The 20754-nt window shown below is 43.9% G+C and overlaps 49 non-coding genes across 49 annotated transcripts; all 49 read right to left on the bottom strand.

The window, feature by feature from the left end:
• Window positions 1-12: 12 nt before the first annotated feature.
• Window positions 13-129, bottom strand: Trnal-caa. The gene is made up of 2 exons: window positions 92-129; window positions 13-58 (listed from the first exon to the last, which is right to left on the bottom strand). It is a non-coding gene; the product is annotated as a tRNA-Leu (tRNA).
• Window positions 130-623: 494 nt separating this feature from the next.
• Trnal-caa lies at window positions 624-740 on the bottom strand. Its single transcript has 2 exons — window positions 703-740; window positions 624-669 (listed from the first exon to the last, which is right to left on the bottom strand). It is a non-coding gene; the product is annotated as a tRNA-Leu (tRNA).
• An 87-nt stretch (window positions 741-827) lies between these two features.
• Window positions 828-944, bottom strand: Trnal-caa. The gene is made up of 2 exons: window positions 907-944; window positions 828-873 (listed from the first exon to the last, which is right to left on the bottom strand). It is a non-coding gene; the product is annotated as a tRNA-Leu (tRNA).
• Window positions 945-1031: 87 nt separating this feature from the next.
• Window positions 1032-1148, bottom strand: Trnal-caa. Its single transcript has 2 exons — window positions 1111-1148; window positions 1032-1077 (listed from the first exon to the last, which is right to left on the bottom strand). It is a non-coding gene; the product is annotated as a tRNA-Leu (tRNA).
• A 697-nt stretch (window positions 1149-1845) lies between these two features.
• Trnal-caa lies at window positions 1846-1962 on the bottom strand. Its single transcript has 2 exons — window positions 1925-1962; window positions 1846-1891 (listed from the first exon to the last, which is right to left on the bottom strand). It is a non-coding gene; the product is annotated as a tRNA-Leu (tRNA).
• Window positions 1963-2253: 291 nt separating this feature from the next.
• Window positions 2254-2370, bottom strand: Trnal-caa. Its single transcript has 2 exons — window positions 2333-2370; window positions 2254-2299 (listed from the first exon to the last, which is right to left on the bottom strand). It is a non-coding gene; the product is annotated as a tRNA-Leu (tRNA).
• Window positions 2371-2864: 494 nt separating this feature from the next.
• Window positions 2865-2981, bottom strand: Trnal-caa. The gene is made up of 2 exons: window positions 2944-2981; window positions 2865-2910 (listed from the first exon to the last, which is right to left on the bottom strand). It is a non-coding gene; the product is annotated as a tRNA-Leu (tRNA).
• Window positions 2982-3068: 87 nt separating this feature from the next.
• Window positions 3069-3185, bottom strand: Trnal-caa. The gene is made up of 2 exons: window positions 3148-3185; window positions 3069-3114 (listed from the first exon to the last, which is right to left on the bottom strand). It is a non-coding gene; the product is annotated as a tRNA-Leu (tRNA).
• Window positions 3186-3263: 78 nt separating this feature from the next.
• Trnal-caa lies at window positions 3264-3380 on the bottom strand. Its single transcript has 2 exons — window positions 3343-3380; window positions 3264-3309 (listed from the first exon to the last, which is right to left on the bottom strand). It is a non-coding gene; the product is annotated as a tRNA-Leu (tRNA).
• Window positions 3381-4075: 695 nt separating this feature from the next.
• Trnal-caa lies at window positions 4076-4191 on the bottom strand. The gene is made up of 2 exons: window positions 4154-4191; window positions 4076-4121 (listed from the first exon to the last, which is right to left on the bottom strand). It is a non-coding gene; the product is annotated as a tRNA-Leu (tRNA).
• A 291-nt stretch (window positions 4192-4482) lies between these two features.
• Trnal-caa lies at window positions 4483-4599 on the bottom strand. The gene is made up of 2 exons: window positions 4562-4599; window positions 4483-4528 (listed from the first exon to the last, which is right to left on the bottom strand). It is a non-coding gene; the product is annotated as a tRNA-Leu (tRNA).
• A 697-nt stretch (window positions 4600-5296) lies between these two features.
• Window positions 5297-5413, bottom strand: Trnal-caa. The gene is made up of 2 exons: window positions 5376-5413; window positions 5297-5342 (listed from the first exon to the last, which is right to left on the bottom strand). It is a non-coding gene; the product is annotated as a tRNA-Leu (tRNA).
• A 291-nt stretch (window positions 5414-5704) lies between these two features.
• On the bottom strand, window positions 5705-5821 carry Trnal-caa. Its single transcript has 2 exons — window positions 5784-5821; window positions 5705-5750 (listed from the first exon to the last, which is right to left on the bottom strand). It is a non-coding gene; the product is annotated as a tRNA-Leu (tRNA).
• A 494-nt stretch (window positions 5822-6315) lies between these two features.
• On the bottom strand, window positions 6316-6432 carry Trnal-caa. The gene is made up of 2 exons: window positions 6395-6432; window positions 6316-6361 (listed from the first exon to the last, which is right to left on the bottom strand). It is a non-coding gene; the product is annotated as a tRNA-Leu (tRNA).
• An 87-nt stretch (window positions 6433-6519) lies between these two features.
• Window positions 6520-6636, bottom strand: Trnal-caa. Its single transcript has 2 exons — window positions 6599-6636; window positions 6520-6565 (listed from the first exon to the last, which is right to left on the bottom strand). It is a non-coding gene; the product is annotated as a tRNA-Leu (tRNA).
• A 78-nt stretch (window positions 6637-6714) lies between these two features.
• Window positions 6715-6831, bottom strand: Trnal-caa. The gene is made up of 2 exons: window positions 6794-6831; window positions 6715-6760 (listed from the first exon to the last, which is right to left on the bottom strand). It is a non-coding gene; the product is annotated as a tRNA-Leu (tRNA).
• Window positions 6832-7526: 695 nt separating this feature from the next.
• Window positions 7527-7642, bottom strand: Trnal-caa. The gene is made up of 2 exons: window positions 7605-7642; window positions 7527-7572 (listed from the first exon to the last, which is right to left on the bottom strand). It is a non-coding gene; the product is annotated as a tRNA-Leu (tRNA).
• A 291-nt stretch (window positions 7643-7933) lies between these two features.
• On the bottom strand, window positions 7934-8050 carry Trnal-caa. The gene is made up of 2 exons: window positions 8013-8050; window positions 7934-7979 (listed from the first exon to the last, which is right to left on the bottom strand). It is a non-coding gene; the product is annotated as a tRNA-Leu (tRNA).
• An 87-nt stretch (window positions 8051-8137) lies between these two features.
• On the bottom strand, window positions 8138-8254 carry Trnal-caa. The gene is made up of 2 exons: window positions 8217-8254; window positions 8138-8183 (listed from the first exon to the last, which is right to left on the bottom strand). It is a non-coding gene; the product is annotated as a tRNA-Leu (tRNA).
• A 493-nt stretch (window positions 8255-8747) lies between these two features.
• Trnal-caa lies at window positions 8748-8864 on the bottom strand. Its single transcript has 2 exons — window positions 8827-8864; window positions 8748-8793 (listed from the first exon to the last, which is right to left on the bottom strand). It is a non-coding gene; the product is annotated as a tRNA-Leu (tRNA).
• A 292-nt stretch (window positions 8865-9156) lies between these two features.
• Trnal-caa lies at window positions 9157-9273 on the bottom strand. The gene is made up of 2 exons: window positions 9236-9273; window positions 9157-9202 (listed from the first exon to the last, which is right to left on the bottom strand). It is a non-coding gene; the product is annotated as a tRNA-Leu (tRNA).
• A 292-nt stretch (window positions 9274-9565) lies between these two features.
• On the bottom strand, window positions 9566-9682 carry Trnal-caa. The gene is made up of 2 exons: window positions 9645-9682; window positions 9566-9611 (listed from the first exon to the last, which is right to left on the bottom strand). It is a non-coding gene; the product is annotated as a tRNA-Leu (tRNA).
• A 291-nt stretch (window positions 9683-9973) lies between these two features.
• Window positions 9974-10090, bottom strand: Trnal-caa. The gene is made up of 2 exons: window positions 10053-10090; window positions 9974-10019 (listed from the first exon to the last, which is right to left on the bottom strand). It is a non-coding gene; the product is annotated as a tRNA-Leu (tRNA).
• An 87-nt stretch (window positions 10091-10177) lies between these two features.
• Window positions 10178-10294, bottom strand: Trnal-caa. Its single transcript has 2 exons — window positions 10257-10294; window positions 10178-10223 (listed from the first exon to the last, which is right to left on the bottom strand). It is a non-coding gene; the product is annotated as a tRNA-Leu (tRNA).
• Window positions 10295-10788: 494 nt separating this feature from the next.
• Trnal-caa lies at window positions 10789-10905 on the bottom strand. The gene is made up of 2 exons: window positions 10868-10905; window positions 10789-10834 (listed from the first exon to the last, which is right to left on the bottom strand). It is a non-coding gene; the product is annotated as a tRNA-Leu (tRNA).
• An 87-nt stretch (window positions 10906-10992) lies between these two features.
• On the bottom strand, window positions 10993-11109 carry Trnal-caa. The gene is made up of 2 exons: window positions 11072-11109; window positions 10993-11038 (listed from the first exon to the last, which is right to left on the bottom strand). It is a non-coding gene; the product is annotated as a tRNA-Leu (tRNA).
• An 87-nt stretch (window positions 11110-11196) lies between these two features.
• On the bottom strand, window positions 11197-11313 carry Trnal-caa. The gene is made up of 2 exons: window positions 11276-11313; window positions 11197-11242 (listed from the first exon to the last, which is right to left on the bottom strand). It is a non-coding gene; the product is annotated as a tRNA-Leu (tRNA).
• A 697-nt stretch (window positions 11314-12010) lies between these two features.
• On the bottom strand, window positions 12011-12127 carry Trnal-caa. The gene is made up of 2 exons: window positions 12090-12127; window positions 12011-12056 (listed from the first exon to the last, which is right to left on the bottom strand). It is a non-coding gene; the product is annotated as a tRNA-Leu (tRNA).
• Window positions 12128-12418: 291 nt separating this feature from the next.
• Window positions 12419-12535, bottom strand: Trnal-caa. The gene is made up of 2 exons: window positions 12498-12535; window positions 12419-12464 (listed from the first exon to the last, which is right to left on the bottom strand). It is a non-coding gene; the product is annotated as a tRNA-Leu (tRNA).
• Window positions 12536-13029: 494 nt separating this feature from the next.
• Trnal-caa lies at window positions 13030-13146 on the bottom strand. The gene is made up of 2 exons: window positions 13109-13146; window positions 13030-13075 (listed from the first exon to the last, which is right to left on the bottom strand). It is a non-coding gene; the product is annotated as a tRNA-Leu (tRNA).
• Window positions 13147-13233: 87 nt separating this feature from the next.
• Trnal-caa lies at window positions 13234-13350 on the bottom strand. Its single transcript has 2 exons — window positions 13313-13350; window positions 13234-13279 (listed from the first exon to the last, which is right to left on the bottom strand). It is a non-coding gene; the product is annotated as a tRNA-Leu (tRNA).
• A 78-nt stretch (window positions 13351-13428) lies between these two features.
• Window positions 13429-13545, bottom strand: Trnal-caa. The gene is made up of 2 exons: window positions 13508-13545; window positions 13429-13474 (listed from the first exon to the last, which is right to left on the bottom strand). It is a non-coding gene; the product is annotated as a tRNA-Leu (tRNA).
• Window positions 13546-14240: 695 nt separating this feature from the next.
• Window positions 14241-14356, bottom strand: Trnal-caa. Its single transcript has 2 exons — window positions 14319-14356; window positions 14241-14286 (listed from the first exon to the last, which is right to left on the bottom strand). It is a non-coding gene; the product is annotated as a tRNA-Leu (tRNA).
• A 291-nt stretch (window positions 14357-14647) lies between these two features.
• Window positions 14648-14764, bottom strand: Trnal-caa. Its single transcript has 2 exons — window positions 14727-14764; window positions 14648-14693 (listed from the first exon to the last, which is right to left on the bottom strand). It is a non-coding gene; the product is annotated as a tRNA-Leu (tRNA).
• Window positions 14765-14851: 87 nt separating this feature from the next.
• Trnal-caa lies at window positions 14852-14968 on the bottom strand. The gene is made up of 2 exons: window positions 14931-14968; window positions 14852-14897 (listed from the first exon to the last, which is right to left on the bottom strand). It is a non-coding gene; the product is annotated as a tRNA-Leu (tRNA).
• A 493-nt stretch (window positions 14969-15461) lies between these two features.
• On the bottom strand, window positions 15462-15578 carry Trnal-caa. Its single transcript has 2 exons — window positions 15541-15578; window positions 15462-15507 (listed from the first exon to the last, which is right to left on the bottom strand). It is a non-coding gene; the product is annotated as a tRNA-Leu (tRNA).
• A 292-nt stretch (window positions 15579-15870) lies between these two features.
• On the bottom strand, window positions 15871-15987 carry Trnal-caa. The gene is made up of 2 exons: window positions 15950-15987; window positions 15871-15916 (listed from the first exon to the last, which is right to left on the bottom strand). It is a non-coding gene; the product is annotated as a tRNA-Leu (tRNA).
• Window positions 15988-16279: 292 nt separating this feature from the next.
• Trnal-caa lies at window positions 16280-16396 on the bottom strand. Its single transcript has 2 exons — window positions 16359-16396; window positions 16280-16325 (listed from the first exon to the last, which is right to left on the bottom strand). It is a non-coding gene; the product is annotated as a tRNA-Leu (tRNA).
• A 291-nt stretch (window positions 16397-16687) lies between these two features.
• Window positions 16688-16804, bottom strand: Trnal-caa. Its single transcript has 2 exons — window positions 16767-16804; window positions 16688-16733 (listed from the first exon to the last, which is right to left on the bottom strand). It is a non-coding gene; the product is annotated as a tRNA-Leu (tRNA).
• Window positions 16805-16891: 87 nt separating this feature from the next.
• Window positions 16892-17008, bottom strand: Trnal-caa. The gene is made up of 2 exons: window positions 16971-17008; window positions 16892-16937 (listed from the first exon to the last, which is right to left on the bottom strand). It is a non-coding gene; the product is annotated as a tRNA-Leu (tRNA).
• Window positions 17009-17706: 698 nt separating this feature from the next.
• Trnal-caa lies at window positions 17707-17823 on the bottom strand. The gene is made up of 2 exons: window positions 17786-17823; window positions 17707-17752 (listed from the first exon to the last, which is right to left on the bottom strand). It is a non-coding gene; the product is annotated as a tRNA-Leu (tRNA).
• A 289-nt stretch (window positions 17824-18112) lies between these two features.
• On the bottom strand, window positions 18113-18229 carry Trnal-caa. The gene is made up of 2 exons: window positions 18192-18229; window positions 18113-18158 (listed from the first exon to the last, which is right to left on the bottom strand). It is a non-coding gene; the product is annotated as a tRNA-Leu (tRNA).
• An 87-nt stretch (window positions 18230-18316) lies between these two features.
• Trnal-caa lies at window positions 18317-18433 on the bottom strand. Its single transcript has 2 exons — window positions 18396-18433; window positions 18317-18362 (listed from the first exon to the last, which is right to left on the bottom strand). It is a non-coding gene; the product is annotated as a tRNA-Leu (tRNA).
• Window positions 18434-18520: 87 nt separating this feature from the next.
• Window positions 18521-18637, bottom strand: Trnal-caa. Its single transcript has 2 exons — window positions 18600-18637; window positions 18521-18566 (listed from the first exon to the last, which is right to left on the bottom strand). It is a non-coding gene; the product is annotated as a tRNA-Leu (tRNA).
• Window positions 18638-18724: 87 nt separating this feature from the next.
• On the bottom strand, window positions 18725-18841 carry Trnal-caa. The gene is made up of 2 exons: window positions 18804-18841; window positions 18725-18770 (listed from the first exon to the last, which is right to left on the bottom strand). It is a non-coding gene; the product is annotated as a tRNA-Leu (tRNA).
• An 87-nt stretch (window positions 18842-18928) lies between these two features.
• On the bottom strand, window positions 18929-19045 carry Trnal-caa. The gene is made up of 2 exons: window positions 19008-19045; window positions 18929-18974 (listed from the first exon to the last, which is right to left on the bottom strand). It is a non-coding gene; the product is annotated as a tRNA-Leu (tRNA).
• Window positions 19046-19538: 493 nt separating this feature from the next.
• Window positions 19539-19655, bottom strand: Trnal-caa. Its single transcript has 2 exons — window positions 19618-19655; window positions 19539-19584 (listed from the first exon to the last, which is right to left on the bottom strand). It is a non-coding gene; the product is annotated as a tRNA-Leu (tRNA).
• A 291-nt stretch (window positions 19656-19946) lies between these two features.
• Window positions 19947-20063, bottom strand: Trnal-caa. The gene is made up of 2 exons: window positions 20026-20063; window positions 19947-19992 (listed from the first exon to the last, which is right to left on the bottom strand). It is a non-coding gene; the product is annotated as a tRNA-Leu (tRNA).
• A 494-nt stretch (window positions 20064-20557) lies between these two features.
• Window positions 20558-20674, bottom strand: Trnal-caa. Its single transcript has 2 exons — window positions 20637-20674; window positions 20558-20603 (listed from the first exon to the last, which is right to left on the bottom strand). It is a non-coding gene; the product is annotated as a tRNA-Leu (tRNA).
• Between the last annotated feature and the right edge of the window lie 80 nt (window positions 20675-20754).

The raw sequence follows: 20754 nt of genomic DNA, 5'->3' as shown, positions 1-20754 counted from the left end.
ATACAAAAATAGTGTCAGAAGTGGGATTCGAATCCACGCCTCCAATCGGAGACCAGAACACTCTACCGTGCATCATGAGAAGTAATTGAACCTTGAGTCTGGCGCCTTAGACCGCTCGGCCATCCTGACACTTGATTAATCATAAAGATCATAATGGTACATGATCAAAGATACCGTTTGAGTAAAAGAGTAGCCAAAAGAAAATACAAAATTAGTGTCAGAAGTGGGATTCGAACCAACGCCTTCTTTCGGAGACTAAAACACACTTCCATGCATCATGAGAAGGAATTGAGACTTGAGTCTGGCGCCTTAGACCGCTCCGCCATCCTCACACTTGATGAAACAGACAGATCGTGATGGCACATAAGGATAGATAGCGTTGGAGTAAGATAGAAGCCATAAAGGAAATACAAAAATAGTGTCAGAAGTAAGATTAGAACCCATGCCTCAATTCGGAGTCCAGAACACACTTCCATGCATCATGAGAAGGAATTGAACCTTGAGTCTGGCGCCTAAGACCACTCGGCCATCCTGACACTTGCGTAATAATAAAGCTCATAATGCTACATGATAAAAGATAGCGTGTGGGTTAAAAGAGTAGCACAAAGAAAATACAAAAATAGTGTCAGAAGTGGGATTCGAACCCACGCCTCCATCCGGAGACCAGAACACTCTCCCATGCATCGTGAAAAGGAATTGAACCTTGAGTGTGGCGCCTAAGACCACTCGGCCATCCTGACACTTGCGTAATAATAAAGCTCATAATGCTACATGATAAAAGATAGCGTGTGGGTTAAAAGAGTAGCACAAAGAAAATACAAAAATAGTGTCAGAAGTGGGATTCGAACCCACGCCTCCATCCGGAGACCAGAACACTCTCCCATGCATCATAAAAAGGAATTGAACCTTGAGTCTGGCGCCTTAGACCGCTTGGCCATCCTGACACTTTCTGAATCATGAAGATCATAACGGCACATGATGAAAGATAGCGTATGGGTTAGAAGAGTAGCCCAATTAAAATACAAAAATAGTGTCAGAAGTGGGATTCGAACCCACGCCTCCATTCGGAGACCAGAACACTCTCCCATGTATTATGAGAAGGAATTTAACCTTGAGTCTGGCGCCTTAGACCGCTCGGCCATCCTAACACTTACTGAATCATAAAGATCATAAGGGCACATAATGAAAGATAGCGTATGGGTTTAAAGAGTAGCCCAATGAAAATACAAAAATAGTGTCAGAAGTGGGATTCGAGCCCACGCCTCCATTAGGAGACCAGAACACTCTCCCATGCATCATGAAAAGGAGTTGAACCTTGAGTCTTGCGCCTTAGACCGCTCGGCCATCCTGACACTTGATTAATGATAAAGATCATAATGGTACATGATCAAAGATACCGTTTGAGTAAAAGAGTAGCCAAAAGAAAATACAAAATTAGTGTCAGAAGTGGGATTCGAACCAACGCCTTCTTTTGGAGACTAGAACACTATACCATGCATCATGAGAAGAAATTGAGACTTGAGTCTGTGGCCTTTGACCACTCCGCCATCCTCACACTTGATAAAACAGACAGATCGTGATGGCACATAAGGATAGATAGCGTTGGAGTAAAAGAGAAGCCAAAAGAAAATACAAAAATAGTGTCAGAAGTGGAATTCGAACATACGCCTCCATCCGGAAACCAGAACACTCTCCCATTCATGAAGAGAAGGAATTGAACCTTGAGTCTGGCGCCTTAGACCGCTCCGCCATCCTGACACTTTCTGAATCATGAAGATCATAAGGGCACATGATGAAAGATAGCGTGTGGGTTAAAAGAGTAGCACAAAGAAAATACAAAAATAGTGTCAGAAGTGGGATTCGAACCCACGCCTCTATTCGGAGACCAGAACAATCTCCCATTCATGACGAGAAGGAATTGAACCTTGAGTCTGGCGCCTTAGACCGCTCGGCCATCCTGACACTTGATGAAACTTACAGATCGTAATGGCACATAAGGATAGATAGCGTATGGGTTGAAAGAGTAGCTCAATAAAAATACAAAAATAGTGTCAGAAGTGGGATTAGAACCCACGCCTCCATTAGGAGACCAGAACACTCTCCCATGCATCATGAAAAGGAATTGTACCTTGAGTGTGCCGCCTTAGACATCTCGGCCATCCTGACACTTTCTGAATCATGAAGATCATAACGGCACATGATGAAAGATAGCGTATGGGTTAGAAGAGTAGCCCAATGAAAATACAAAAATAATGTCAGAAGTGGGATTCGAACCCACGCCTCCATTCGGAGACCAGAACACTCTACCGTGCATCATGAGAAGGAATTGAACCTTGAGTCTGGCGCCTTAGACCGCTCGGCCATCCTGACACTTGATTAATCATAAAAGATCATAATGGTACATGATCAGAGATACCGTTTGAGTAAAAGAGTAGCCAAAAGAAAATACAAAATTAGTGTCAGAAGTGGGATTCGAACCAACGCCTTCTTTCGGAGACTAGAACACACTTCCATGCATCATGAGAAGGAATTGAGACTTGAGTCTGGCGCCTTAGACCACTCCGCCATCCTCACACTTGATGAAACAGACAGATCGTGATGGCACATAAGGATAGATAGCGTTGGAGTAAGATAGAAGCCAAAAGGAAATACAAAAATAGTGTCAGAAGTAAGATTAGAACCCATGCCTCAATTCGGAGTCCAGAACACACTTCCATGCATCATGAGAAGGAATTGAACCTTGAGTATGGCGCCTAAGACCACTCGGCCATCCTGACACTTGCGTAATAATAAAGCTCATAATGCTACATGATAAAAGATAGCGTGTGGGTTAAAAGAGTAGCACAAAGAAAATACAAAAATAGTGTCAGAAGTGGGATTCGAACCCACGCCTCCATCCGGAGACCAGAACACTCTCCCATGCATCGTGAAAAGGAATTGAACCTTGAGTGTGGCGCCTAAGACCACTCGGCCATCCTGACACTTGCGTAATAATAAAGCTCATAATGCTACATGATAAAAGATAGCGTGTGGGTTAAAAGAGTAGCACAAAGAAAATACAAAAATAGTGTCAGAAGTGGGATTCGAACCCACGCCTCCATCCGGAGACCAGAACACTCTCCCATGCATCGTGAAAAGGAATTGAACCTTGAGTGTGGCGCCTTAGACCGCTCGGCCATCCTGACACTTACTGAATCATAAATTTCATAATGCAACATGATAAAAGATAGCGTGTGGGTAGCCCAAAGAAAATACAAAAATAGTGTCAGAAGTGGGATTCGAACCAACGCCTCCATTCGGAGACCAGAACACTCTCCCATGTATTATGAGAAGGAATTAAACCTTGAGTCTGGCGCCTTAGACCGCTCGGCCATCCTGACACTTGAGGAATCATAAATATCATAATGGCACATGATGAAAGATAGCCTGTGGTTTAAACAAGTCGCCCAACGAAAATACAAAAATACTGTCAGAAGTCGGATTCCAACCCACGCCTCCATTCGGAGACCAGAACACTCTCCCATGCATCATGAGAAGGTGTAACCTTGAGTCTGGCGCCTTAGACAACTCGGCCATCCGGACACTTGATTAATCATAAAGAACATAATGGTACATGATCAAAGATACCGTATAAGTAGAAGAGTAGCCAAAAGAAAATACAAAATTAGTGTCAGAAGTGGGATTCGAATCAACGCCTTCTTTTGGAGACTAGAACACTATACCATGCATCATGAGAAGGAATTGAGACTTGAGTCTGGCGCCTTAGACCAGTCCGCCATCCTCACATTTTATAAAACAGACAGATCGTGATGGCACATAAGGATAGATAGCGTTGGAATAAAAGAGAAGCCAAAAGAAAATACAAAAATAGTGTCAGAAGTGGGTTTCGAACCCACGCCTCCATCCGGAGACCAGAACACTCTCCCATTCATGACGAGAAGGAATTACACCTTGAGTCCGGCGCCTTAGACCGCTCGGCCGTCCTGGCACTTTCTAAATCATGAAGATCATAAGGGCACAAGATGAAAGATAGCGTATGGGTTGAAAGAGTAGCCCAAAGAAAATCCAAAAATGGTGTCAGATGTGGGATTCGAACCCACGCCTCTATTCGGAGACCAGAACACTCTCCATTCATGACGAGAAGGCATTGAACCTTGAGTCTGGCGCCTTAGACCGCTCGGCCATCCTGACACTTGAGTAATAATAAAGCTCATAATGCTACATGATAAAAGATAGCGTATTGGTTGAAAGAGTAGCCCAATGAAAATTCAAAAATAGTGTCAGAAGTGGGATTCAAACCCACGCCTCCATTCGGAGACGAGAACACTCTCCCATGCATCATAAAAAGGAATTGAACCTTGAGTCTGGCGCCTTAGACCGCTTGGCCATCCTGACACTTTCTGAATCATGAAGATCATAACGGCACATGATGAAAGATAGCGTATGGGTTAGAAGAGTAGCCCAATTAAAATACAAAAATAGTGTCAGAAGTGGGATTCGAACCCACGCCTCCATTCGGAGACCAGAACACTCTCCCATGTATTATGAGAAGGAATTAAACCTTGAGTCTGGCGCCTTAGACCGCTCGGCCATCCTGACACTTACTGAATCATAAAGATCATAAGGGCACATGATGAAAGATAGCGTATGGATTGAAAGAGTAGCCCAATGAAAATACAAAAATAGTGTCAGAAGTGGGATTCGAGCCCACGCCTCCATTAGGAGACCAGAACACTCTCCCATGCATCATGAAAAGGAGTTGAACCTTGAGTCTTGCGCCTTAGACCGCTCGGCCATCCTGACACTTGATTAATGATAAAGATCATAATGGTACATGATCAAAGATACCGTTTGAGTAAAAGAGTAGCCAAAAGAAAATACAAAATTAGTGTCAGAAGTGGGATTCGAACCAACGCCTTCTTTTGGAGACTAGAACACTATACCATGCATCATGAGAAGAAATTGAGACTTGAGTCTGTGGCCTTTGACCACTCCGCCATCCTCACACTTGATAAAACAGACAGATCGTGATGGCACATAAGGATAGATAGCGTTGGAGTAAAAGAGAAGCCAAAAGAAAATACAAAAATAGTGTCAGAAGTGGAATTCGAACATACGCCTCCATCCGGAAACCAGAACACTCTCCCATTCATGAAGAGAAGGAATTGAACCTTGAGTCTGGCGCCTTAGACCGCTCCGCCATCCTGACACTTTCTGAATCATGAAGATCATAAGGGCACATGATGAAAGATAGCGTGTGGGTTAAAAGAGTAGCACAAAGAAAATACAAAAATAGTGTCAGAAGTGGGATTCGAACCCACGCCTCTATTCGGAGACCAGAACAATCTCCCATTCATGACGAGAAGGAATTGAACCTTGAGTCTGGCGCCTTAGACCGCTCGGCCATCCTGACACTTGATGAAACTTACAGATCGTAATGGCACATAAGGATAGATAGCGTATGGGTTGAAAGAGTAGCTCAATAAAAATACAAAAATAGTGTCAGAAGTGGGATTAGAACCCACGCCTCCATTAGGAGACCAGAACACTCTCCCATGCATCATGAAAAGGAATTGTACCTTGAGTGTGCCGCCTTAGACATCTCGGCCATCCTGACACTTTCTGAATCATGAAGATCATAACGGCACATGATGAAAGATAGCGTATGGGTTAGAAGAGTAGCCCAATGAAAATACAAAAATAATGTCAGAAGTGGGATTCGAAGCCACGCCTCCATTCGGAGACCAGAACACTCTACCGTGCATCATGAGAAGGAATTGAACCTTGAGTCTGGCGCCTTAGACCGCTCGGCCATCCTGACACTTGATTAATCATAAAAGATCATAATGGTACATGATCAGAGATACCGTTTGAGTAAAAGAGTAGCCAAAAGAAAATACAAAATTAGTGTCAGAAGTGGGATTCGAACCAACGCCTTCTTTCGGAGACTAGAACACACTTCCATGCATCATGAGAAGGAATTGAGACTTGAGTCTGGCGCCTTAGACCACTCCGCCATCCTCACACTTGATGAAACAGACAGATCGTGATGGCACATAAGGATAGATAGCGTTGGAGTAAGATAGAAGCCAAAAGGAAATACAAAAATAGTGTCAGAAGTAAGATTAGAACCCATGCCTCAATTCGGAGTCCAGAACACACTTCCATGCATCATGAGAAGGAATTGAACCTTGAGTATGGCGCCTAAGACCACTCGGCCATCCTGACACTTGCGTAATAATAAAGCTCATAATGCTACATGATAAAAGATAGCGTGTGGGTTAAAAGAGTAGCACAAAGAAAATACAAAAATAGTGTCAGAAGTGGGATTCGAACCCACGCCTCCATCCGGAGACCAGAACACTCTCCCATGCATCGTGAAAAGGAATTGAACCTTGAGTGTGGCGCCTAAGACCACTCGGCCATCCTGACACTTGCGTAATAATAAAGCTCATAATGCTACATGATAAAAGATAGCGTGTGGGTTAAAAGAGTAGCACAAAGAAAATACAAAAATAGTGTCAGAAGTGGGATTCGAACCCACGCCTCCATCCGGAGACCAGAACACTCTCCCATGCATCGTGAAAAGGAATTGAACCTTGAGTGTGGCGCCTTAGACCGCTCGGCCATCCTGACACTTACTGAATCATAAATTTCATAATGCAACATGATAAAAGATAGCGTGTGGGTAGCCCAAAGAAAATACAAAAATAGTGTCAGAAGTGGGATTCGAACCAACGCCTCCATTCGGAGACCAGAACACTCTCCCATGTATTATGAGAAGGAATTAAACCTTGAGTCTGGCGCCTTAGACCGCTCGGCCATCCTGACACTTGAGGAATCATAAATATCATAATGGCACATGATGAAAGATAGCCTGTGGTTTAAACAAGTCGCCCAACGAAAATACAAAAATACTGTCAGAAGTCGGATTCCAACCCACGCCTCCATTCGGAGACCAGAACACTCTCCCATGCATCATGAGAAGGTGTAACCTTGAGTCTGGCGCCTTAGACAACTCGGCCATCCGGACACTTGATTAATCATAAAGAACATAATGGTACATGATCAAAGATACCGTATAAGTAGAAGAGTAGCCAAAAGAAAATACAAAATTAGTGTCAGAAGTGGGATTCGAATCAACGCCTTCTTTTGGAGACTAGAACACTATACCATGCATCATGAGAAGGAATTGAGACTTGAGTCTGGCGCCTTAGACCAGTCCGCCATCCTCACATTTTATAAAACAGACAGATCGTGATGGCACATAAGGATAGATAGCGTTGGAATAAAAGAGAAGCCAAAAGAAAATACAAAAATAGTGTCAGAAGTGGGTTTCGAACCCACGCCTCCATCCGGAGACCAGAACACTCTCCCATTCATGACGAGAAGGAATTACACCTTGAGTCCGGCGCCTTAGACCGCTCGGCCGTCCTGGCACTTTCTAAATCATGAAGATCATAAGGGCACAAGATGAAAGATAGCGTATGGGTTGAAAGAGTAGCCCAAAGAAAATCCAAAAATGGTGTCAGATGTGGGATTCGAACCCACGCCTCTATTCGGAGACCAGAACACTCTCCATTCATGACGAGAAGGCATTGAACCTTGAGTCTGGCGCCTTAGACCGCTCGGCCATCCTGACACTTGAGTAATAATAAAGCTCATAATGCTACATGATAAAAGATAGCGTATTGGTTGAAAGAGTAGCCCAATGAAAATTCAAAAATAGTGTCAGAAGTGGGATTCAAACCCACGCCTCCATTCGGAGACGAGAACACTCTCCCATGCATCATAAAAAGGAATTGAACCTTGAGTCTGGCGCCTTAGACCGCTTGGCCATCCTGACACTTTCTGAATCATGAAGATCATAACGGCACATGATGAAAGATAGCGTATGGGTTAGAAGAGTAGCCCAATTAAAATACAAAAATAGTGTCAGAAGTGGGATTCGAACCCACGCCTCCATTCGGAGACCAGAACACTCTCCCATGTATTATGAGAAGGAATTAAACCTTGAGTCTGGCGCCTTAGACCGCTCGGCCATCCTGACACTTACTGAATCATAAAGATCATAAGGGCACATGATGAAAGATAGCGTATGGATTGAAAGAGTAGCCCAATGAAAATACAAAAATAGTGTCAGAAGTGGGATTCGAGCCCACGCCTCCATTAGGAGACCAGAACACTCTCCCATGCATCATGAAAAGGAGTTGAACCTTGAGTCTGGCGCCTTAGACCGCTCGGCCATCCTGACACTTGATTAATCATAAAGATCATAATGGTACATGATCAAAGATACCGTTTGAGTAAAAGAGTAGCCAAAAGAAAATACAAAATTAGTGTCAGAAGTGGGATTCGAACCAACGCCTTCTTTTGGAGACTAGAACACTATACCATGCATCATGAGAAGAAATTGAGACTTGAGTCTGTGGCCTTTGACCACTCCGCCATCCTCACACTTGATAAAACAGACAGATCGTGATGGCACATAAGGATAGATAGCGTTGGAGTAAAAGAGAAGCCAAAAGAAAATACAAAAATAGTGTCAGAAGTGGAATTCGAACACACGCCTCCATCCGGAAACCAGAACACTCTCCCATTCATGACTAGAATGAATTGAACCTTGAGTCTGGCGCCTTAGACCGCTCGGCCATCCTGACACTTTCTGAATCATGAAGATCATAAGGGCACATGATGAAAGATAGCGTGTGGGTTAAAAGTGTAGCACAAAGAAAATACAAAAATAGTGTCAGAAGTGGGATTCGAACCCACGCCTCTATTCGGAGACCAGAACAATCTCCCATTCATGACGAGAAGGAATTGAACCTTGAGTCTGGCGCCTTAGACCGCTCGGCCATCCTGACACTTGATGAAACTTACAGATCGTAATGGCACATAAGGATAGATAGCGTATGGGTTGAAAGAGTAGCCCAATGAAAATACAAAAATAGTGTCAGAAGTGGGATTCGAACCCCACGCCTCCATTAGGAGACCAGAACACTCTCCCATGCATCATGAAAAGGAATTGTACCTTGAGTGTGCCGCCTTAGACATCTCGGCCATCCTGACACTTTCTGAATCATGAAGATCATAACGGCACATGATGAAAGATAGCGTATGGGTTAGAAGAGTAGCCCAATGAAAATACAAAAATAGTGTCAGAAGTGGGATTCGAACCCACGCCTCCATTCGGAGACCAGAACACTCTCCCATGTATTATGAGAAGGAATTAAACCTTGAGTCTGGCGCCTTTGACCGCTCGGCCATCCTGACACTTGATGAAACTTACAGATCGTAATGGCACATAAGGATAGATAGCGTATGGGTTGAAAGAGTAGCCCAATGAAAATACAAAAATAGTGTCAGAAGTGGGATTCGAACCCCACGCCTCCATTAGGAGACCAGAACACTCTCCCATGCATCATGAAAAGGAATTGTACCTTGAGTGTGCCGCCTTAGATATCTCGGCCATCCTGACACTTTCTGAATCATGAAGATCATAACGGCACATGATGAAAGATAGCGTATGGGTTAGAAGAGTAGCCCAATGAAAATACAAAAATAGTGTCAGAAGTGGGATTCGAACCCACGCCTCCATTCGGAGACCAGAACACTCTCCCATGTATTATGAGAAGGAATTAAACCTTGAGTCTGGCGCCTTTGACCGCTCGGCCATCCTGACACTTACTGAATCATAAAGATCATAAGGGCACATGATGAAAGATAGCGTATGGATTGAAAGAGTAGCCCAATGAAAATACAAAAATAGTGTCAGAAGTGGGATTCGAATCCACGCCTCCAATCGGAGACCAGAACACTCTCCCATGCATCATGAAAAGGAATTGTACCTTGAGTGTGCCGCCTTAGACATCTCGGCCATCCTGACACTTTCTGAATCATGAAGATCATAACGGCACATGATGAAAGATAGCGTATGGGTTAGAAGAGTAGCCCAATGAAAATACAAAAATAGTGTCAGAAGTGGGATTCGAACCCACGCCTCCATTCGGAGACCAGAACACTCTCCCATGTATTATGAGAAGGAATTAAACCTTGAGTCTGGCGCCTTAGACCGCTCGGCCATCCTGACACTTACTGAATCATAAAGATCATAAGGGCACATGATGAAAGATAGCGTATGGATTGAAAGAGTAGCCCAATGAAAATACAAAAATAGTGTCAGAAGTGGGATTCGAATCCACGCCTCCAATCGGAGACCAGAACACTCTACCGTGCATCATGAGAAGTAATTGAACCTTGAGTCTGGCGCCTTAGACCGCTCGGCCATCCTGACACTTGATTAATCATAAAGATCATAATGGTACATGATCAAAGATACCGTTTGAGTAAAAGAGTAGCCAAAAGAAAATACAAAATTAGTGTCAGAAGTGGGATTCGAACCAACGCCTTCTTTCGGAGACTAAAACACACTTCCATGCATCATGAGAAGGAATTGAGACTTGAGTCTGGCGCCTTAGACCGCTCCGCCATCCTCACACTTGATGAAACAGACAGATCGTGATGGCACATAAGGATAGATAGCGTTGGAGTAAGATAGAAGCCATAAAGGAAATACAAAAATAGTGTCAGAAGTAAGATTAGAACCCATGCCTCAATTCGGAGTCCAGAACACACTTCCATGCATCATGAGAAGGAATTGAACCTTGAGTCTGGCGCCTAAGACCACTCGGCCATCCTGACACTTGCGTAATAATAAAGCTCATAATGCTACATGATAAAAGATAGCGTGTGGGTTAAAAGAGTAGCACAAAGAAAATACAAAAATAGTGTCAGAAGTGGGATTCGAACCCACGCCTCCATCCGGAGACCAGAACACTCTCCCATGCATCGTGAAAAGGAATTGAACCTTGAGTGTGGCGCCTAAGACCACTCGGCCATCCTGACACTTGCGTAATAATAAAGCTCATAATGCTACATGATAAAAGATAGCGTGTGGGTTAAAAGAGTAGCACAAAGAAAATACAAAAATAGTGTCAGAAGTGGGATTCGAACCCACGCCTCCATCCGGAGACCAGAACACTCTCCCATGCATCATAAAAAGGAATTGAACCTTGAGTCTGGCGCCTTAGACCGCTTGGCCATCCTGACACTTTCTGAATCATGAAGATCATAACGGCACATGATGAAAGATAGCGTATGGGTTAGAAGAGTAGCCCAATTAAAATACAAAAATAGTGTCAGAAGTGGGATTCGAACCCACGCCTCCATTCGGAGACCAGAACACTCTCCCATGTATTATGAGAAGGAATTTAACCTTGAGTCTGGCGCCTTAGACCGCTCGGCCATCCTAACACTTACTGAATCATAAAGATCATAAGGGCACATAATGAAAGATAGCGTATGGGTTTAAAGAGTAGCCCAATGAAAATACAAAAATAGTGTCAGAAGTGGGATTCGAGCCCACGCCTCCATTAGGAGACCAGAACACTCTCCCATGCATCATGAAAAGGAGTTGAACCTTGAGTCTTGCGCCTTAGACCGCTCGGCCATCCTGACACTTGATTAATGATAAAGATCATAATGGTACATGATCAAAGATACCGTTTGAGTAAAAGAGTAGCCAAAAGAAAATACAAAATTAGTGTCAGAAGTGGGATTCGAACCAACGCCTTCTTTTGGAGACTAGAACACTATACCATGCATCATGAGAAGAAATTGAGACTTGAGTCTGTGGCCTTTGACCACTCCGCCATCCTCACACTTGATAAAACAGACAGATCGTGATGGCACATAAGGATAGATAGCGTTGGAGTAAAAGAGAAGCCAAAAGAAAATACAAAAATAGTGTCAGAAGTGGAATTCGAACATACGCCTCCATCCGGAAACCAGAACACTCTCCCATTCATGAAGAGAAGGAATTGAACCTTGAGTCTGGCGCCTTAGACCGCTCCGCCATCCTGACACTTTCTGAATCATGAAGATCATAAGGGCACATGATGAAAGATAGCGTGTGGGTTAAAAGAGTAGCACAAAGAAAATACAAAAATAGTGTCAGAAGTGGGATTCGAACCCACGCCTCTATTCGGAGACCAGAACAATCTCCCATTCATGACGAGAAGGAATTGAACCTTGAGTCTGGCGCCTTAGACCGCTCGGCCATCCTGACACTTGATGAAACTTACAGATCGTAATGGCACATAAGGATAGATAGCGTATGGGTTGAAAGAGTAGCTCAATAAAAATACAAAAATAGTGTCAGAAGTGGGATTAGAACCCACGCCTCCATTAGGAGACCAGAACACTCTCCCATGCATCATGAAAAGGAATTGTACCTTGAGTGTGCCGCCTTAGACATCTCGGCCATCCTGACACTTTCTGAATCATGAAGATCATAACGGCACATGATGAAAGATAGCGTATGGGTTAGAAGAGTAGCCCAATGAAAATACAAAAATAATGTCAGAAGTGGGATTCGAACCCACGCCTCCATTCGGAGACCAGAACACTCTACCGTGCATCATGAGAAGGAATTGAACCTTGAGTCTGGCGCCTTAGACCGCTCGGCCATCCTGACACTTGATTAATCATAAAAGATCATAATGGTACATGATCAGAGATACCGTTTGAGTAAAAGAGTAGCCAAAAGAAAATACAAAATTAGTGTCAGAAGTGGGATTCGAACCAACGCCTTCTTTCGGAGACTAGAACACACTTCCATGCATCATGAGAAGGAATTGAGACTTGAGTCTGGCGCCTTAGACCACTCCGCCATCCTCACACTTGATGAAACAGACAGATCGTGATGGCACATAAGGATAGATAGCGTTGGAGTAAGATAGAAGCCAAAAGGAAATACAAAAATAGTGTCAGAAGTAAGATTAGAACCCATGCCTCAATTCGGAGTCCAGAACACACTTCCATGCATCATGAGAAGGAATTGAACCTTGAGTATGGCGCCTAAGACCACTCGGCCATCCTGACACTTGCGTAATAATAAAGCTCATAATGCTACATGATAAAAGATAGCGTGTGGGTTAAAAGAGTAGCACAAAGAAAATACAAAAATAGTGTCAGAAGTGGGATTCGAACCCACGCCTCCATCCGGAGACCAGAACACTCTCCCATGCATCGTGAAAAGGAATTGAACCTTGAGTGTGGCGCCTAAGACCACTCGGCCATCCTGACACTTGCGTAATAATAAAGCTCATAATGCTACATGATAAAAGATAGCGTGTGGGTTAAAAGAGTAGCACAAAGAAAATACAAAAATAGTGTCAGAAGTGGGATTCGAACCCACGCCTCCATCCGGAGACCAGAACACTCTCCCATGCATCGTGAAAAGGAATTGAACCTTGAGTGTGGCGCCTTAGACCGCTCGGCCATCCTGACACTTACTGAATCATAAATTTCATAATGCAACATGATAAAAGATAGCGTGTGGGTAGCCCAAAGAAAATACAAAAATAGTGTCAGAAGTGGGATTCGAACCAACGCCTCCATTCGGAGACCAGAACACTCTCCCATGTATTATGAGAAGGAATTAAACCTTGAGTCTGGCGCCTTAGACCGCTCGGCCATCCTGACACTTGAGGAATCATAAATATCATAATGGCACATGATGAAAGATAGCCTGTGGTTTAAACAAGTCGCCCAACGAAAATACAAAAATACTGTCAGAAGTCGGATTCCAACCCACGCCTCCATTCGGAGACCAGAACACTCTCCCATGCATCATGAGAAGGTGTAACCTTGAGTCTGGCGCCTTAGACAACTCGGCCATCCGGACACTTGATTAATCATAAAGAACATAATGGTACATGATCAAAGATACCGTATAAGTAGAAGAGTAGCCAAAAGAAAATACAAAATTAGTGTCAGAAGTGGGATTCGAATCAACGCCTTCTTTTGGAGACTAGAACACTATACCATGCATCATGAGAAGGAATTGAGACTTGAGTCTGGCGCCTTAGACCAGTCCGCCATCCTCACATTTTATAAAACAGACAGATCGTGATGGCACATAAGGATAGATAGCGTTGGAATAAAAGAGAAGCCAAAAGAAAATACAAAAATAGTGTCAGAAGTGGGTTTCGAACCCACGCCTCCATCCGGAGACCAGAACACTCTCCCATTCATGACGAGAAGGAATTACACCTTGAGTCCGGCGCCTTAGACCGCTCGGCCGTCCTGGCACTTTCTAAATCATGAAGATCATAAGGGCACAAGATGAAAGATAGCGTATGGGTTGAAAGAGTAGCCCAAAGAAAATCCAAAAATGGTGTCAGATGTGGGATTCGAACCCACGCCTCTATTCGGAGACCAGAACACTCTCCATTCATGACGAGAAGGCATTGAACCTTGAGTCTGGCGCCTTAGACCGCTCGGCCATCCTGACACTTGAGTAATAATAAAGCTCATAATGCTACATGATAAAAGATAGCGTATTGGTTGAAAGAGTAGCCCAATGAAAATTCAAAAATAGTGTCAGAAGTGGGATTCAAACCCACGCCTCCATTCGGAGACGAGAACACTCTCCCATGCATCATAAAAAGGAATTGAACCTTGAGTCTGGCGCCTTAGACCGCTTGGCCATCCTGACACTTTCTGAATCATGAAGATCATAACGGCACATGATGAAAGATAGCGTATGGGTTAGAAGAGTAGCCCAATTAAAATACAAAAATAGTGTCAGAAGTGGGATTCGAACCCACGCCTCCATTCGGAGACCAGAACACTCTCCCATGTATTATGAGAAGGAATTAAACCTTGAGTCTGGCGCCTTAGACCGCTCGGCCATCCTGACACTTACTGAATCATAAAGATCATAAGGGCACATGATGAAAGATAGCGTATGGATTGAAAGAGTAGCCCAATGAAAATACAAAAATAGTGTCAGAAGTGGGATTCGAGCCCACGCCTCCATTAGGAGACCAGAACACTCTCCCATGCATCATGAAAAGGAGTTGAACCTTGAGTCTGGCGCCTTAGACCGCTCGGCCATCCTGACACTTGATTAATCATAAAGATCATAATGGTACATGATCAAAGATACCGTTTGAGTAAAAGAGTAGCCAAAAGAAAATACAAAATTAGTGTCAGAAGTGGGATTCGAACCAACGCCTTCTTTTGGAGACTAGAACACTATACCATGCATCATGAGAAGAAATTGAGACTTGAGTCTGTGGCCTTTGACCACTCCGCCATCCTCACACTTGATAAAACAGACAGATCGTGATGGCACATAAGGATAGATAGCGTTGGAGTAAAAGAGAAGCCAAAAGAAAATACAAAAATAGTGTCAGAAGTGGAATTCGAACACACGCCTCCATCCGGAAACCAGAACACTCTCCCATTCATGACTAGAATGAATTGAACCTTGAGTCTGGCGCCTTAGACCGCTCCGCCATCCTGACACTTTCTGAATCATGAAGATCATAAGGGCACATGATGAAAGATAGCGTGTGGGTTAAAAGAGTAGCACAAAGAAAATACAAAAATAGTGTCAGAAGTGGGATTCGAACCCACGCCTCTATTCGGAGACCAGAACAATCTCCCATTCATGACGAGAAGGAATTGAACCTTGAGTCTGGCGCCTTAGACCGCTCGGCCATCCTGACACTTGATGAAACTTACAGATCGTAATGGCACATAAGGATAGATAGCGTATGGGTTGAAAGAGTAGCCCAATGAAAATACAAAAATAGTGTCAGAAGTGGGATTCGAACCCCACGCCTCCATTAGGAGACCAGAACACTCTCCCATGCATCATGAAAAGGAATTGTACCTTGAGTGTGCCGCCTTAGACATCTCGGCCATCCTGACACTTTCTGAATCATGAAGATCATAACGGCACATGATGAAAGATAGCGTATGGGTTAGAAGAGTAGCCCAATGAAAATACAAAAATAGTGTCAGAAGTGGGATTCGAACCCACGCCTCCATTCGGAGACCAGAACACTCTCCCATGTATTATGAGAAGGAATTAAACCTTGAGTCTGGCGCCTTTGACCGCTCGGCCATCCTGACACTTGATGAAACTTACAGATCGTAATGGCACATAAGGATAGATAGCGTATGGGTTGAAAGAGTAGCCCAATGAAAATACAAAAATAGTGTCAGAAGTGGGATTCGAACCCCACGCCTCCATTAGGAGACCAGAACACTCTCCCATGCATCATGAAAAGGAATTGTACCTTGAGTGTGCCGCCTTAGATATCTCGGCCATCCTGACACTTTCTGAATCATGAAGATCATAACGGCACATGATGAAAGATAGCGTATGGGTTAGAAGAGTAGCCCAATGAAAATACAAAAATAGTGTCAGAAGTGGGATTCGAACCCACGCCTCCATTCGGAGACCAGAACACTCTCCCATGTATTATGAGAAGGAATTAAACCTTGAGTCTGGCGCCTTTGACCGCTCGGCCATCCTGACACTTACTGAATCATAAAGATCATAAGGGCACATGATGAAAGATAGCGTATGGATTGAAAGAGTAGCCCAATGAAAATACAAAAATAGTGTCAGAAGTGGGATTCGAATCCACGCCTCCAATCGGAGACCAGAACACTCTCCCATGCATCATGAAAAGGAATTGTACCTTGAGTGTGCCGCCTTAGACATCTCGGCCATCCTGACACTTTCTGAATCATGAAGATCATAACGGCACATGATGAAAGATAGCGTATGGGTTAGAAGAGTAGCCCAATGAAAATACAAAAATAGTGTCAGAAGTGGGATTCGAACCCACGCCTCCATTCGGAGACCAGAACACTCTCCCATGTATTATGAGAAGGAATTAAACCTTGAGTCTGGCGCCTTAGACCGCTCGGCCATCCTGACACTTACTGAATCATAAAGATCATAAGGGCACATGATGAAAGATAGCGTATGGATTGAAAGAGTAGCCCAATGAAAATACAAAAATAGTGTCAGAAGTGGGATTCGAATCCACGCCTCCAATCGGAGACCAGAACACTCTACCGTGCATCATGAGAAGTAATTGAACCTTGAGTCTGGCGCCTTAGACCGCTCGGCCATCCTGACACTTGATTAATCATAAAGATCATAATGGTACATGATCAAAGATACCGTTTGAGTAAAAGAGTAGCCAAAAGAAAATACAAAATTAGTGTCAGAAGTGGGATTCGAACCAACGCCTTCTTTCGGAGACTAAAACACACTTCCATGCATCATGAGAAGGAATTGAGACTTGAGTCTGGCGCCTTAGACCGCTCCGCCATCCTCACACTTGATGAAACAGACAGATCGTGATGGCACATAAGGATAGATAGCGTTGGAGTAAGATAGAAGCCATAAAGGAAATACAAAAATAGTGTCAGAAGTAAGATTAGAACCCATGCCTCAATTTGGAGTCCAGAACACACTTCCATGCATCATGAGAAGGAATTGAACCTTGAGTCTGGCGCCTAAGACCACTCGGCCATCCTGACACTTGCGTAATAATAAAGCTCATAATGCTACATGATAAAAGATAGCGTGTGGGTTAAAAGAGTAGCACAAAGAAAATACAAAAATAGTGTCAGAAGTGGGATTCGAACCCACGCCTCCATCCGGAGACCAGAACACTCTCCCATGCATCGTGAAAAGGAATTGAACCTTGAGTGTGGCGCTTAAGACCACTCGGCCATCCTGACACTTGCGTAATAATAAAGCTCATAATGCTACATGATAAAAGATAGCGTGTGGGTTAAAAGAGTAGCACAATGAAAATACAAAAATAGTGTCAGAAGCGGGATTCGCACCCACGCCTCCAATCGGAGACCAGAACACTCTACCATGCATCATGAGAAGGAATTGAACCTTGAGTCTGGCGCCTTAGACCGCTCGGCCATCCTGACACTTGATTAATCATAAAGATCATAATGGTACATGATCAAAGATACCATTTGAGTAAAAGAGTAGACAAAAGAAAATACAAAATTAGTGTCAGAAGTGGGATTCGAATCAACGCCTTCTTTCGGAGACTAGAAGACTATACCATGCATCATGAGAAGGAATTGAGACTTGAGTCTGTGGCCTTAGACCACTCCGCCATCCTCACACTTGATAAAACAGACAGATCGTGATGGCACATAAGGATAGATAGCGTTGGAGTAAAAGAGAAGCCAAAAGAAAATACAAAAATAGTGTCAGAAGTGGGATTCTAACCCACTCCTCCATCCGGAGACCAGAACACTCTCCCATTCATGACGAGAAGGAATTGAACCTTGAGTCTGGCGCCTTAGACCGCTCGGCCATCCTGACACTTTCTCAATCATGAAGATCATAAGGGCACAAGATGAAAGATAGCGTATGGGTTGAAAGAGTAGCCCAAAGAAAATCCAAAAATAGTGTCAGATGTGGGATTCGAACCCACGCCTCTATTCGGAGACCAGAACACTCTCCCATTCATGACGAGAAGGCATTGAACCTTGAGTCTGGCGCCTTAGACCGCTCGGCCATCCTGACACTTGAGTAATAATAAAGCTCATAATGCTACATGATAAAAGATACCGTATTGGTTGAAAGAGTAGCCCAATGAAAATCCAAAAATAGTGTCAGAAGTGGGATTCAAACCCACGCCTCCATTCGGAGACCAGAACACTCTCCCATGCATCATAAAAAGGAAATGAACCTTGAGTCTGGCGCCTTAGACCGCTTGGCCATCCTGACACTTTCTGAATCATGAAGATCATAACGGCACATGATGAAAGATAGCGTATGGGTTAGAAGAGTAGCCCAATGAAAATACAAAAATACTGTCAGAAGTGGGATTCGAACCCACGCCTCCATTCGGAGACCAGAACACTCTCCCATGTATTATGAGAAGGAATTAAACCTTGAGTCTGGCGCCTTAGACCGCTCGGCCATCCTGACACTTACTGAATCATAAAGATCATAAGGGCACATGATGAAAGATAGCGTATGGGTTGAAAGAGTAGCCGAATGAAAATACAAAAATAGTGTCAGAAGTGGGATTCGAACCCACGCCTCCATCCGGAGACCAGAACACTCTCCCATGCATCTTGAAAAGGAATTGAACCTTGAGTGTGGCGCCTTAGACCGCTCGGCCATCCTGACACTTGATTAATCATAAAAATCATAATGTTACATGATCAAAGATACCGTTTGAGTAAAAGAGTAGCCAAAAGAAAATACAAAATTAGTTTCAGAAGTGGGATTCGAACCAACGCCTTCTTTCGGTGACTAGAACACTATACCATGCATCATGAGAAGAAATTGAGACTTGAGTCTGTGGCCTTAGACCACTCCGCCATCCTCACACTTGATAAAACAGACAGATCGTGATGGCACATAAGGATAGATAGCGTTGGAGTAAAAGAGAAGCCAAAAGAAAATACAAAAATAGTGTCAGAAGTGGAATTCGAACACACGCCTCCATCCGGAAACCAGAACACTCTCCCATTCATGAAGAGAAGGAATTGAACCTTGAGTCTGGCGCCTTAGACCGCTCGGCCATCCTGACACTTTCTGAATCCTGAAGATCATAAGGGCACATGATGAAAGATAACGTGTGGGTTAAAAGAGTAGCACAAAGAAAATACAAAAATAGTGTCAGAAGTGGGATTCGAACCCACGCCTCTATTCGGAGACCAGAACACTCTCCCATTCATGACGAGAAGGAATTGAACCTTGAGTCTGGCGCCTTAGACCGCTCGGCCATCCTGACACTTGATGAAACTTACAGATCGTAATGGCACATAAGGATAGATAGCGTATGGGTTGAAAGAGTAGCCCAATGAAAATACAAAAATAGTGTCAGAAGTGGGATTCGAACCCACGCCTCCATTAGGAGACCAGAACACTCTCCCATGCATCATGAAAAGGAATTGTACCTTGAGTGTGCCGCCTTAGACCTCTCGGCCATCCTGACACTTTCTGAATCATGAAGATCATAACGGCACATGATGAAAGATAACGTATGGGTTAGAAGAGTAGCCCAATGAAAATACAAAAATAGTGTCAGAAGTGGGATTCGAACCCACGCCTCCATTCGGAGACCAGAACACTCTCCCATGTATTATGAGCAGGCATTAAACCTTGAGTCTTTCGCCTTAGACCGCTCGGCCATCCTGACACTTACTGAATCATAAAGATCATAAGGGCACATGATGAAAGATAGCGTGTGGATTGAAAGAGTAGCCCAATGAAAATACAAAAATAGTGTCAGAAGTGGGATTCGAACCCACGCCTCCATCCGGAGACCAGAACACTCTCCCATGCATCATGAGAAGGAATTAAGACTTGAGTCTGACGCCTTAGACCACTCCGCCATCCTCACACTTGATAAAACAGACAGATTGTGATGGCACATAAGGATAGATAGCGTTGGAGTAAAAGAGAAGCCAAAAGAAAATACAAAAATAGTGTAAGAAGTGGGATCCGAACCCACGCCTCCATCCGGAGACCAGAACACTCTCCCATTCATGACGAGAAGGAATTGAACCTTGAGTCTGGCGCCTTAGACCGCTCGGCCATCCTGACACTTTCTCAATCATGAAGATCATAAGGGCACAAGATGAAAGATAGCGTATGGGTTGAAAGAGTAGCCCAAAGAAAATCCAAAAATAGTGTCAGATGTGGGATTCGAACCCACGCCTCTATTCGGAGACCAGAACACTCTCCCATTCATGACGAGAAGGCATTGAACCTTGAGTCTGGCGCCTTAGACCGCTCGGCCATCCTGACACTTGAGTAATAATAAAGCTCATAATGCTACATGATAAAAGATAGCGTATTGGTTGAAAGAGTAGCCCAATGAAAATACA

This window comes from Nematostella vectensis, chromosome 11, assembly GCF_932526225.1.
Source record: "Nematostella vectensis chromosome 11, jaNemVect1.1, whole genome shotgun sequence".
Lineage (NCBI taxonomy): Eukaryota > Metazoa > Cnidaria > Anthozoa > Actiniaria > Edwardsiidae > Nematostella > Nematostella vectensis.
The sequence above is the reverse complement of the archived record's forward strand: the minus strand, read 5'-3'. Positions and strand labels throughout refer to the sequence as shown.